Source organism: Sebastes fasciatus, chromosome 8 (assembly GCF_043250625.1).
Source record: "Sebastes fasciatus isolate fSebFas1 chromosome 8, fSebFas1.pri, whole genome shotgun sequence".
Lineage (NCBI taxonomy): Eukaryota > Metazoa > Chordata > Actinopteri > Perciformes > Sebastidae > Sebastes > Sebastes fasciatus.
In genome coordinates, this window is record NC_133802.1 from 26,655,644 (window position 1) to 26,670,552 (window position 14,909).

A 14,909-nucleotide genomic window follows, 5' to 3' on the forward strand; every position below is an offset into this window, starting at 1 on the left:
AACACGATCTATTTTTGGGTTCATACCGCTTTAGTAAACCAGATCAATTCAGCCGATGTGTGGCTTGCTACATACAGTGAATACAGCTCAGTGAAATTCCGACGTATCTGGGACTTCCACAATATGTACAGAGCAACAGTAGTTGTTATTTCGGCCATGGCTGATGAAATGTTGTTAGTATCTATCTGTTGGAAATATTCGCTTCGCGTCTGGTGTGAATGCAGCTTTATACATAATCACATACAGAGACACATACACACACACACACACACACACACACACACACACACACAACCACCTTAACTGCTGTCACAGTTACACTTGCAGCTGCTGTCAAACTCGTAACTGTCACATGAGAATATAAAGATTCATCGTCACAATCACAGAATAAAGCTCCATGAATGCCTCAGAGGAGGTTTGGATGGTATATTAAGTCGATGTGAATCTATTTTCCCACATGGAGAGAGTCATGTTTTATTCATACAGCATTCACTTAGTGAATTGGTTTGCCGGAGACATTTAAAGTTAATCAGTCACTGGAGAGTATGTGAGTATGAGTGTCTTTGTGGAGACATTGGCTTTGACCTTTGACCTCTATACTGCAGATTACTTGTGACGATTGTGATTCAGTCGTTTCAGCTTATATTGCTGTTTACCCCCCGGTGTCTTTCTGGAGAAATGCCCGACTAATAATGTAAATGCAAATGAGTCCTTTTCAATTTCATGCTATTAGCATGCAAATTGCTTGGTTATACTAAACGTTAGATTAGTTCATCAGTGTCCAGATGCATGTTTGCTCATGTGAATGTTTGTATATTCAATTTAGATTTCCTCGGAGAAAAAATGTGGTGCACAAATAAAAGTTTGAGTAGGAAATACATCTTAATTTTATCTATATGTTGTGACTTTATGATGGATAAGCCCAGTCATCCCCCGCGACAAACTGTTGAGGAAATTTAAGAAGCCATAAAAAGCTGCTTTCATACAAAACCCAGATGAGCTGTCTGTTTTTAATAAAGTAGAAGGACGTTGTTTAGCTGTGTTGTCTGTGACAGAAACAAGCCTACAGACGTACAAAACGGCAGCTTATTGGACCACCGTTGGACTCAATTTAAACCAGATTCAAATGAATGCGGGTTCAACTGTAATCCCATTCACTGCGCAGGGGATTGAATATTTATTCACCCACAACATTTCAGCTGTTTTGATGAAATTGTAAAAGGCTACGTAAAAAATATCAACCTGTTTTATTGCTTGTAAATCGTCTGTTAAGACTTTCCTTCTCTCCCCACTCACTCTTCAGCTCAGTGTTGAATTTAACGACGTTATTACTGTTCTGGCTTGTCATTGCGTCTTGGTTAGTTACCTAAAACTTAAAAAGAAAATCTCCTAAACCTTGAAATATATCTCAGCGTATTTTTGAAGATCCAGCAGAGAGAAATACAGGAAATACAAATAAATGCCTCTGGTCTGGTTTTCTCTTCCCAAGAAACGAATAATCTCATTTTGTGGTGTTGAGGTTGAAAGTTAAAAGACCTGGGTCCTTGGTGTATGTTGCACATCTTCCTCCACTTTCCCCAACATCACCTTTCTCTTCTCTCTGTGTACCAATAAAGCACAAAAGCCTTCAGAGTGATATTAAAAATCAGGAGATATTTCATTATTCATTTATTCTTTCAGATCTGTTTCTATCTAGGCCAGTGCTTTCCAGGCTCAGGGCTGGGGATGTTGCTGAGATGTGGATTTCACTGGGACGGTTATCTGGCACAGAATCAGGCTATTCTCTGTTATTAATTTTAATGGAGGCAGTTTCCAACAATGGCGCTACCATTGCTTGTCACGATCGAAGTCAAATGGCAGCTGTTTGCTCATCCCACACTTCAGAAAAGACTCAAGTAACGCAGAAGCTTCTTCCTTATTTTACAGGTTGTTTGAATACTAATTTGCAAAAATTTAAAGTAAAGCTGTAATGGTACATGTCCACAGGGGCATTTTTTATCGCAAGGGATCGCCTCGCTCCCCATCATTAAACGCTTGATGGGCTGCCACTTGACACAAGGCACTAGGCACCTGATTGGACGAACGCTTTCCCTCGTGGGCTGCTGCTACCAGCTTTCAAACCGGAACCAACATGGCGGCTCATTTGGAAACTTTCTTCTCTTAAATCACGAAAATAGTTCACCGAAATGTGTTTCTGAAAACATTTTATGCGAGAAATAAGCCATGCAGTTGCTGAATGAGGTTTCTCGGGAGTTTCCAGAGGCGGCGAGTCGTGTCGGACGCCCCTGATGTGAATAAAGTAGCCTAGACCTCAACTTTTTGCGTATGAGGAGCGGCAGACGTGATGCCCCATCTCTCGCCACGCTACCAGAATGCATTGCACGGCTGCTTACATCGACAATGAATGGGAGACATGGAACGGACGGAGTTAACTAAATGGGACCATAATTTACTAAATGAACATCATGCTGTATTGAAGAAGACTTGAAACTAGCGATTGAGACCATAAACTCGTGTTTATAATGTTTACTGAGGTAATAAATCAAGTGAGAAGTAGGCTCATTTCCTCATAGACTTCTATACAATCAGACTTCTTTTTGCAACCAGAGGAGTCGCCCCCTGCTGGCTATTAGAAAGAATGCACGCTTAAGGCTCTTCCACATTGGCTTCACTTCTCAGAACCGGAGTTTGCCCACTGGTTTAAAATCACTTTTCCAGAATATTTAGAGGGCCTGATGAAATTTTCTTGCAAAGCAAACTTTAGGCCCTTATTAAGACATAAAAAACTCTGATTAAGGGGCTTGGAGCTTGGGGGGGTTTTCCCCTCTCTCTGGACAGAGACAGTGAAAGTATAATTACATCCTTGCTTTGGCAACAACAGCCCCTGACAACAGTGGACATGCTGTACATTTTTCCCCTCATGAGGTTTCTGGTGTTAATATCAGCGGCTATCTTTAGCCTGAAGCCTGTAATTAAGCAAAAAAAAAACCTACAAGCTTCATATTTCTTCTATTTCCCTTAAGTATTAATTTACTCCAATCTGCCCTGTTGTCAATAATCTAGAGCTGAGTTTCTCACCTCTCCTCGGTGGCTCTTACTGTGCGTCAGCATTTCTATATAACATTCAAGAGACACAAGAAACGTTTTCACTCCTATTACGCAAATGCTGTGCACAAGTGGCCAGGGGATTGTTATTTTATTTATGAGCTATGGCAAAATAAATTCATCATTTATGTCATATCGGCTGGAAAACTCAACTCAACTTTATTTATATAGAACCTTTCATACAATGCAGCCCAAAGTGCTTCCCATAGCAATATTAAAACAACACAAATAAAAAATGAAAACAACAAAAAGTGGACAACAATAAATACAATTTTGCAAGACTGAAAATTACAACAATAAAACAATAAAATGTTAAGTAAAATAAAAGTAAATAAAATAAAATAAACACTAGGGATTAAATCATTAAAATTTAAAAATTAAAATGACTCCAAATTAAAAGCCAGATTAAAAACGATAGGTCTTTAATTTCCTTTTAGAAATTTAAAAAGAAAATCTTTAATGTATAGAAGAGCGAGGTCATTTAAAACTTTATAAACAAGTAAAAGCAAAAGCTTTAGTAACCCTGATCTGGACGTCTTGGGTTGTTTCTCTTTTCAGCTTTGTGCAGACGTATATTTCTCACTGCATTCCTTTCACTTTAGCTGCATGCAGAAATTTAATCCACAAAGACATACTTGACTTGTTGACCAGCTGGAAAACCAGGAGTAGACGGGATCAACAGTGTTAAGACCAAATCTAACCAGCAGTTTACCTCATTAGCTGTAGATTAGGGCAGGCTGGAGATGCAGGATATGAGGGCGTGTAGACACATAGCGGATACTCGGAGGTTCATTCCCAGAGGAAATATCAAGCTGTCACTTCTACAATGATTGTGACGAATTTGATCAATTGAGTATAAGATAACTTGAAGGAAAATGGCAGCTAGTAGACTACAGTCGAGCCTTCGATTAGCGCTACATGTACAGTGGCACAAAACATCTGATCTTTAACCTTTGGTGTTAGCGATCTGACATTCCCATGGCGGTGTAAACAAGAAGAAACCACAAGAATTAAGAATCAAATTCTTGTGGTTTCTGTCTGTTTTGTCAGTGATGGAAACATCAGACAAGTTCCACAAAAGGTTGGAAGTCAGACTTCCTTTTCCTGTTTAAATAGAAGCAGGACTTATCAGAAAATAGAGAGGATGTACAGCAACAGATAGTGGATTTTTATCATCTGGCCGGGCTTTCAAGTAGGGATTCGTCATAAATTTGGCCCTCAAAGCTGGTTGTAAATATAAATCTGAACTCACTGTAACCATCATAACTATCCATAACCTTCACAGGACAGCTGCTTTTTTTTATGGGCGCCCATTTTTAAGATGTAGAGATATCATTATTGCCCATTTGCCAGAGCAAATGTCCACGAAGCATAGCGAATGTCTAACATGCTTTGATGTCGAGCCAAGAAGTAGAAGCCTCAGACAATTTAAAGACCGCAGTGATTTTTCACTCTGACGGGTGCCGACGTACAGAATTTCAAAGTGTCAACTTCGCTCTTACGTAGTTAAATTCATGCTGATGATTTTGCTGCTCAGAGTACTCACTAGTCTGTGAGTGAATACAGTAGAGATTTTCTGGAGTATCTGTCACCAGTCCAGACCACTAAGGGAGATTGTTTCCTCTTGGGGATAAGTCAACTTCAGAGTCATAGACCTCAAATCTCAGCCCCACCAGCATGATGTGGTACTTATTCAAGTACATCTAAAGCTCTGAAGACAAGTTTATGTGTTTTTTTAGGAATAGGGACAGCATTTCAAATCCTAAAGGTATGATTGCAGGCTTGAGAGGATTTTTGTTGTAGGTGAGGTTATTGTTTGGAGAGGGTTTTGCTTTCCTGTCCTCTTACCTTGGCAGCATTAGGAGTGTATTGGTAAGATGAAAACACACAACTCTACTTGCTTAAGGTTAGAGTAAAGCCCTGTTTCGACCACAGGAACATTAACCCGGAACTAAGAACCTTTTGAGGAACACATTGCGTTTCGACCGCAGTGACCAGGGGTCTAAATGAAGTTCCGGGGTCATTTTTCCAGTGCCCTTTTTAACCCCCCAAAAGGCCCTGGTTGAGTGGTGGTACTTTCTGAATGTACAGGAACATTCGGGGTGGAGTTTGCGGGGATGACCGTTGCTGATTGGTAAAACACAGACAGCGCCACTGCTTCAACTGTACCGCTTCATTCATAAAACAAGGGAGTACTGTAGTGTCGATTTAGGACCATTTTAGGACAAGGGCCCTCTCTTCCTGACTCGTTTTAAAAAAATTGCGCGAGCGTGCTGAGAGGGCGTGCGGTAGAACAGACAGACAGCACAGTGGTGCTGTGAATGAGAGAAAAATAAGTTATTCTTTGATTGTTTCATGACAGTTATGTTTCAAAGCACAAATAAATAACCATCAAACACTCAACAGATGATTTACTGTGGAGACAGAGGCTCTTAGTTTCATTTTCCTCCTCTGCATTTCATTCTTTACATCCAACATGCATCGGTAAATACTATGCAGCAATAAATGTGTTCTTTTAGATGAAACGGGCGGACACACTGAACTGCAGCCTGCAGAGTGTGTTTACCAACAGCACTCGTCCCATGACATGTTGCTTTTTCATACATTGTCGGACTAATTTGCCTAATCTTCGCAGGTCTTTAGACCGCTATGGAAACGCAGACAACATTGGACTGAAGGATCTTTATAGTTCCTTGAAAAGTAGTTTCTGGGACTAAAAGTCCCAAAGAAATTTTGGTGGAAACCTGGCTAAAGATTACCTTCATGGTTTAAGGAAACCGGCATTGACTTCTGGTAGGAGACAAGATGGTGACTGCGATCATCTGGGGTCTTTTCTCTTTGTCTTTTTCATTTGGAAGAGGAATAAATATTGTGTGTTCAAATCAAAATATCAGGAAGAGAAAAGGACTTGTCATAGCTGTCCGTCTAGCCATGAGCAAAGCATTTAACCACCAACATTGTTCTGCACTGGACGCCTCCCACATGAGACTGTATGCAACTGTGTGAATGTGAAGCAGAGAAAACAATGAGTGTTCCCAGTGAACCTTCTCTTAGATAAATAAAGATGAAAACGATAAAAAGCAAACAGTGAATGGGCTCTAATGTGTGTATGCAGCAGCACGGCGACACAGGCCGAGCAGTCTGATGATGATGAATAATCATAGGCCTTGAGGTCAAAGGTCAAGCTGTCCACGTGGGTCTGTTCTGTCGGTGACACAGTCCAGACGTACTGCGTCTGGGTGTTTGGCTATAATGTTTCTGTGTGTGTGTGTGGGCACATATGTTTGAATGTGTGAGAAGATTTGAGTCCATGTGGAACAGGAAGAAGAATTAGTTAGTGTGCATGTGAATGATGAATAATTCATTTACATTTATGTTTATTATTTTTATTTTATAGGAACAGATACGTAACCATAGAACAATGGCTCCCAACCTATAGGACATGATGCCCAAAGGGATTAGAGGATGAATCTGACAGGTTTGCAAGATGTATCAGAATACACAGCCCGATCGCACGATAATGCGCAAGGTAAAAACGTGCAATAAGAACGCCGTTCTTGCTTTAGGCGTGACTCTTGTTCGCCATGTAGTCTGTACTGACTGCAATGTAAATGCATCTTTGTAAATATGCTACGCTCAGAGCTAGTGATGTAGAAAATGAAGTGAGAAAGACTGCTTATGGGGGGGTGGGGTGGGATGGGAGGTGGATATGTCCAACAAACACAGGACTTTTAACCAGGAGTACTGTATTTTGTTACGTTAGTGACGTTTGTGCCGTGTTTTTTTTGTTACATTTATGACGTGTTTTTTATTGACGTTTGTGTGTTTTTTAGTGACATTTGTGACGTGTCCGTTCTGTTACGTTGTTTCCATACGTATTGTTCTTAGTTTCCGTACTTATTTTAAGGCCAACCATGACGTTTTTCCTAAAGTGATTTTGTTGCATAAACCTAAGTAAGTGGTTTTGTTGCTCCCTGCTGGTGCTGCACCACATGCGTTTAATATTCATGCCTCATCGAGGCAAAACGTGACACTGACACACCATCATCTGGTGGACAGGCGAGGTTATTACACGCATTGGCGTGGTACCAGTTTGGACTATAAGATGTCAGCCTGATGCTGGTCCGATTTGAAGATGAGGGGCATCGGGAATGAAAATGAGCATTGGACATGACATATTGTCATTTTATCCTATGTAGTGTGTGATAGTGGTTAGACAACTGATTCTGCATCCAGGACACCTCACAAGGATCCAACAGAAAGACGAGCATGTCAGAGTTTTGGATGCCGTTGTTTTTTACATTACTCATTCTTGAAATTTGTCTCTCTTGCCTGATCACGTTTGCATATTATGAAAGTTGGAGAGACGGCAAGCTATGATTGATTCTGACATGACAAATCATGGCTCCAAGAACACTGACAGCGTGACCATCTCAAAGGGCATAAATGCAGTGTGATGTGATCTTGGCGTAAGAGAGAGCGAGACAGAGACGGAGTGAGATTTTATAACTGCTGTATGCATGCGGACATGTGTGTTAGAAATGATTTTGTGTGTGTTCATACTTGTGCATGTCTCCACATGAGTGCCCATCTGTGTGCCTATGGGCTTTGTTCCCAGGCTTCTGCAGGCCTCCCGCTGTAATTGCACCAGTAATTGGTGAAGTGATAACCCCATTTCCACAGGAAATGTGCCCCGGTTTCCTCGCCCCCGCCACCATCATCCCCCTCTGGTGGCGCAGCCAACAAAGTCCTCCCTTTGGGAACGTTGCACCAGACAGCTGAAGTTCCCTGGGGCTCGGCAAGTAGATGAACAGACGGACAAAGACAGACGCACAAACAGACACAGAAACAAAACTGCACACATGTGTAGCTAACAAACCGACATGGACGATGCTGTAGACTGTGAGGGAATAATTGGATAGATTAATGATAAGTGTAGCTTGTGTGTCTGTGTGTATGCAGCAGCAGTGTGTGTGGATGTAAAAACAAGGAGAACTCACTGTAAAACACCAGGAAAATAACAAAGTTGGACTCCCATGAGTGAGCTAACGATTGGAAGAGAAACTTGATTCTTTCATCATCCTTTCTTTCGTTTGTTTCTCATATGTCATATTTCTCTGTGCCAGTGCAAACTCCTGCAGGGCTTACAGAACTATTCTGATATTTTACTTGATATGTGTTGCAAGTCCTGCAATGAGTTGGGGAAGTTTCCTTCCTAAAACTTGTTATTGCTCATAAACTGTTGAATAATTCAGCTCTGCCTGCATGCTAACCAAATTAGCAAACATCCTACCTGTCCAGCAGTGTGCAGGTCAGGTCGTCATCTCAGCCCTGATGTGTTGCGATGCCAGCGTGGAAAATAGTGCTGACATTACGGTTTACCAAACAACAACAACAAAAATCTCAGTCTAAACAACATTTGAAAAACAGCTGGATCAGCACAACACGGAAGCTTCATTTTTCTACTTTAGTTTGGCATCCAGGAGTATTTGCACGTTGCATATAGTCTTTTGCAGTGTTTTGCTTGTGCGCAGGTGTGTTTGTTCATGGGAAAGCCAGCACACAGATGCAATGCCATGAGTTTGTGTGTGTTTGTAGTACAATGCAGGAATGTTCTTAGCTGTATCACACGCCACACATTTGCTCTAATCACATTAAGGTCCATCAGAGCTCCCATGACCAGCAGCCTTTAATCTAATATTCACCATGGATAAAAATATCTACCACTAATACACTCGTATATATACACAAACAGTATATAAACAAAAACAGAAACTCAAGGAGGTAAATATGGATCGGCAGAGGCTGGCACTGCTATAAAGGAACCATTCACGCACATTTCACCGTGTGTGTCCGCGTGTGTGCGTGCCTGCACCGGTAGGATTATGTCTTAGCGTTTCTGTTCTTTTACGTCTTAACCTTTTACGTCTTTGATTCCCACTGACAGGAGTCAGAGGCCAATTGGCTCGGGTCAGAGGTCACGACCCTCGTTGACCCCGCTGTCAGCTTGATGCTGATAAGAATGGTTGCACTCAGCAGGCGCGCGTGTGTGCTGCAAGTTTATGTGCGCAGAATGAGCAGATTGCGTTGAGTTCATAGAACAAGGAATCTCTTTTTACTATTATAATTACCTATTTTATATTTCTATATCGTAACTTGTAGCTGTAGTCTGTTAAACTTTGCTGACATTAGACATTAAGCAAGTGTGTGCTACTTGGTGCTGCATATCACAGTGGTCAGGCTGTTCTCATTCACCGTTCATAGTTATAAAAAAGTAATGCACTATAATCCACGTAATTGCGAACCAGGAAGTATAGACAAACGTCACGTAGGGAATTGGTCGAGGTGTTAGCCCCATACTAACTAGTATCCAACGTACTACTATCACCATAAAAGATAATTGGCATTTCAAAACAGTTTCAAGTTAACCCTATAAAAACAGACTGTTGTTTGAATGATCCTGTTTAAATCAATCTAAAATAAAAATATAGCTACAGCATTCATTCTTTTCGCAGCAGAAAGCTAAAGCTTCTGTCTTTCACATCATCATATTGTACGTGATGATGTCATTATGTTATGTTACGTGCGGAACGTAACACAATGGCGTTGCACTCTCAAAAAATAAAAAAATATTCATAGTTCAAATAACTAAAGAAATATTTTCTTCATGTTTCTACATTTAGAAATCATCAATATTTTTTGTGTTGATTTTGTAACATTTTATGAAAGTCTGATTTTTGTATATGTTTTCAATACTTTTGTCAATTATTATGGTTTATTGACTTTTAGCTTAGGTAGTACAGATTTTAGGGATATGAAGCATTTGAAGATACTCCAAGAAATCACAATAAGCAAAAATGCCAATGTAGGCACTGATGGACCATTTCTCATGCAGAGTTCAAAGGATTACGATAACAACAATGGTAAAAGTAAAAACTCAATATTTTGCTATGGAAAGTCATCATAAAGAGCTTACAAGAGAAATTTGATATTGAAGTTTTCAAGTGACATCTTTATCATGTTTACTGGCAGGAAAATGAAAGTCAGTGAATATTGTAGAAGTTATTATATGGTCTATGTCAAACTCAATAAAATTACAAGCTACATGGTAGCTGGAGGATGAAACGATCAGTTCTAAAGAAATATTGCACAGAGAACTAACCGTAAATTAGCCTCTTCACAGAATGTAATTATAGTCACTCTGTACTTTTAAACCAGCTTTTCCAACAATATAAAGTGTCTTCTGATATTTTTCTGATATTCTTTGCCTTATGTTCTCCTCTCTGTGCCGTATGACAACTCATTATTTTGGTATCAGATTGTTCTTCCAGCTTTCAGTGTAATTTGAAGGTATTTTGGAGCCGAGAGTGATTTAAAAAAGAAAAATCAATTTTAATTCTGAAGTTTTCTGAAAAGGCTGCAGAGTTGGAGAACAGATTACCGCTGGGTCGATAAAATCATCACAGACGAATGCTGAAAATGTCTCTCACACTTTCAGTACGACTTATAAAAGCTTTCATTCAGAAGTTAGTGCAGACAGCGAGGTGGATTGGTTGACCTTTTTCCTGACCGTGTTTGGTTAATGGCCGAAGATTTAATTAAGTCTTGGCAGGTGTGTGTGTTAATATCCTGTTGAATGTTAGGTAGTGACAGATAGCCAGGCCGCGGGGCACAGATGGCGCTTTTTGTGTCCTGAAATATCTGGAAATGTGAGTGGTTGATGGTGAATGAATGTGTGTGTGCCCTCCCATTAACTAAATAGCTTTGATGTCTTGGAAAAACACTCCATTATTCCAAACAGCCCTCTGTGTTTTAGCCAAAGTGTTGATGAGCGGTGTGGGCCAAATCATTCATCAGTGTGTGTGTGTGTGTGTGTGAGACATGGGAGGTGGAGGGTGTGGGGTGAGGAGGCAAGGCCAAGAGACACCCCTCGACACACCACACACACACACACACCCCCTCACAAAATTATGTCGGCATGGTTGCTGTTTCCAAGGCAACTGTCCCAAGAGTAAGGGTGGGGTGGGTGCAGCTGGTGTTTCTCGACTGTATATGTGTGTGTGTGTGTATGGTGGAGAAAAGAGTGTGTGTTTTCATACTGAATAAGAGCCATTCATCGTTGTGAGGTCAAGATGGGACACAAAAAATTTCAAAAAATTCTGTGCATGTGTGATTTAAAGAAGTTGAATCCAGACCAAGAAATCGTGTGTGTGTGTGTGGAAGCTAAATCTAAATTTGTTGCAGTCTGGAACATGTCCTGCTGACTCACCAATTGCACCCACTTTCTGCCTTTGCAAATACATATACGTGTGCGTGTGTGTGTGTGTTTACAAAGCCACTCTCAGTTCCCTCTTGCAGATCTGAGTGTCATCTCTTTGTCATAATGCTGATTTAATGCCCTCTAAAGTGAGGATGTGTGCTGTCTGACCCAATAGGATCCCGTGATGGTAACAGATGCTGAATGTCACTGGTGTTTCCACTGCAGAGGTGGTTTCACATTCAATTAAGCTGAGCTTTTCCCTTTCTATTGAATTAAGCGAGGTCATGCCGCTCTTGTGGCGCACAGACTGTAATTCAGATGAAGTGTCTGATGTGTGAGGAGGCAGAGCAAGGCATGAATTCCAACAGGGTTAGATTCCCCGTGAAGAGGGCGGCGGAAATGTCTCGTCGCCAAATGGGCTCAGCATTCAAATAGTTTATCCCAGGCAACTGGCAACAAAAATGGACTTCGCCTTGTTCTATTATCAAAATTGGATTGTATGATTTTTTATTTTTTTGCAAGTCAACATAATGTTTGAAGCAAGTCAAGTATAGGCTGAGGTGGAAAAACATAAAATTGCACAGGAATTTTTTTCTACTTCGGTACCAAGTCAATGCCAAAATCCTTAAAACGTGACGATACTCGTTTTTCTACATTACCACAGGTACCGTAAGTACCGCCAGGGCTCGAGACTAACGGCACCTCGTTGTCTCTGAGACGATAAAAAATGTTTTTGGGACGCAGTAAACTCACTATCAATGCATCCGGGGACGCACCCTATTTTTCCCTGATAACGCCACATTGTGAACAACAAATCTGTGATGAAATCGGCAGGACGAGAGCTAGTTAACGTTAGTTGCTAGCTCTGTGCAGGACTGTGCTGCTTACCAGCTGCCATTAATTCACATTATGATGCATTCAGGCTCTATTCAGAAAATTCGTATTATATTAGTATTGTAACGTTATCAGGATGTGTTGAAATGTGATCTTGTAAAATGAGTTTTTTTTTGAGAAACTTGAATAAGTCCAGCTGTTGGAAGGAGATGTTATTAAATAGATAACGGGAAATTTTGACCTGTTTAACATCATAACAAAAAACAGTATGCAAACAGTAATAAAGGAGTGGATGTTGAAGTACATGGGATTTATTGTTTTACTTTTGTCTTTTTACTGTGGTATCGGATTGCTATGGAGAACCGTGGAATTTCACTGGTACTGGTATATCGACTACTAAATTTCTTGTATCGTGACGTCCCTAAATCCTTCATCAGCTGGTCATACAAATGCCATGTAAAACAGGAACCACGACCACACTTCAAAGCACCATAGACTCTCTATAAGACAGATATTTCATAGCAGAAAAAGCACAGGTGTTATTAATAACAATAATAATCACTGCATTGCAATTCTGTGTGCTGCTTCAGGGCAGGGTGTTGTTCATGCTGGCTCACTGGTTTGGATTTCTGGGTTATCTAAACGGAACGGAGACATCATTAATGTCATTGCTTACAGCTGTGCTTTTTCTGCTATGATGAGTCAAAATGTGGTGGAAAAGGTCAACTAGAATGACAACCTTTTTCCGTTCTGACACCAGTATGACACTGACGCTAAGAGGACAGTGCACATACGACAGCAAAAGACTTCATGTGCTGCAGTGAAGAGTAGAAAAATGATTCATATTTTTGGTCATCATTCCAATCGGTTATTATAACATTTTGCTGTTAAAATTCATCGTTAAGACATGGGGGTAGTGGTGAACAAACAAACAATTAAATCTTGAACAAAACAAACATAAAGAGTCACGATTCTGTTGAATTCATTGCGCTGCTGATGAACACGCTGGGATCAACGAAGCCAAGATCAGTGTGAAGCAAAACAATCTACGTCTCTCTGACCGTTTGCTGAATATTAACAAAGTATACCCACTGAGCCAATAAGCAGAGATTTCCCACTGAGCTAAAGTATAGGTTTCTACCTTTAGTGTGCAGAGCTTTCTTCTCCTACTGGGCCTGTTTCTCTGTTTCAGATTATCTCTCCATTTCCATTGACTCATGCCTTCCTCTCTCTATTATTCTCTCCTCATTTCTTTTCCACTCATCCATCTCTTGTGTTTTCTCCTGCCTGTCAGCATGTTGTGGTTCCTCTCATTGCTGTCTGTCTCCAGCATCCGTCTTTTTTTTTTCTTCCTCCTCCTCTTCTTCCTCTTCATCCTGATTTCTTAGCCTTTTTTTCTCTGCTTCCATGAGTGTCTGCCTTTCATTTTTTCTACTCATGTCTTCCCTGTTTTCCCTCACCTGTCATCCATCCAATCATCATTTCTCACCCTGTCATCATATCATTTTTCCTCTCACTTTTGCCTTCATCTGCCTCTCTCACCCGTCTCCTCCTCAATCCACCTATCTATTCATCATCCTTCACTCTGTTATTACGCTACAATTTTCCCCTCACGCTCTCGGCTACTCTTCCCCCTTCATCCTCCTTTCCCACTTTCCTCCTCAATCCACCCGTATGCCCATCATTCCCCCCCAGCCCTGTCATCGCAACATGATTTTTACAGAAGCTGTCTCCTCTATCCTCATCGACCTTTCCTGTCCAATCCCCACCTGTCTCTTCCCATTCCTCCTCTTCCTGTTCATCCTCATCATCATCAATCAATATTTATTCATTTCTTCCATCAAGATTTCTTTCACTCTGCTCTCCTCCCCTCCCCCCTCTTCTTCCCTTTCTTCCTCATCTGTCTGTTATCGTGTCATGTTTTGACATTTTTCCTATTCTCATCTCGCAGCCGTCTTCACCCATCAGACCGTTTTCATCTTGTTGTCACTTTGCCATGTCATTTTCCCATCCTCTCTCCCTCCTCCTCCTCCTCTTTTTGACTTTATCCACCTTTGCTATTTTACCCTCTCACCGTTACTTTGTGATTTATGTGCACAGTGAAAAATACAGATACAATGAGAAAAGTGGCAATATTCGGTTCTATTCAGATCACACAATTACACGCCAGCCAGGAACCGTACTGTAAACAGAACTCACATGGGCTCACAGCATGCAGCTTGTTAATTGGGCAGAGTTGTGGAAACCTGTCATCCCACCATGTTATACATTTTGATGAATTTGGCTCGGGTCCAAACAAATTACTTTTTACACATTCTCTTTGTCTGTCGCTCATACCAATTTAAAAGTACACGAGGACGAGGACAATGAATGGTTTTCTGAAGACATGTCTGAAGCCTGGGGTTTACCGCTTGGTGGCATCTTTAGTAAGCAGAGCGAGAAAATCCATATTCGTGGGACTGCATGAAATGACTAGCAGCACCTGCATGAGTGTTAAAGCTTAAGATATCTGTTAATCGAACGCCCCTGTTAAAAAACGTTATTACATTCGTCATATACATAGCGAAGTGGGATAACTGCATTTAGGAGCAGTGGGTTGCTGTGAATAGCCCGGGGAGCAACTTGGGGTTCAGTTATCTCACTCAAGGACACTTCCACCTGCAGACTGGAAGAGCCCTTGCCACTAAGCTACAGCCGCCAAAACACTGTT

At 41.0% G+C, this 14,909-nt stretch overlaps 1 protein-coding gene across 2 annotated transcripts in view; it reads left to right on the forward strand.

Annotated features, from left to right (window-relative positions):
- The window catches only part of sema3h (sema domain, immunoglobulin domain (Ig), short basic domain, secreted, (semaphorin) 3H), a 78,594-nt gene that overhangs the window by 11,386 nt on the left and 52,299 nt on the right, over positions 1-14,909 (forward strand). The window lies entirely within an intron of this gene.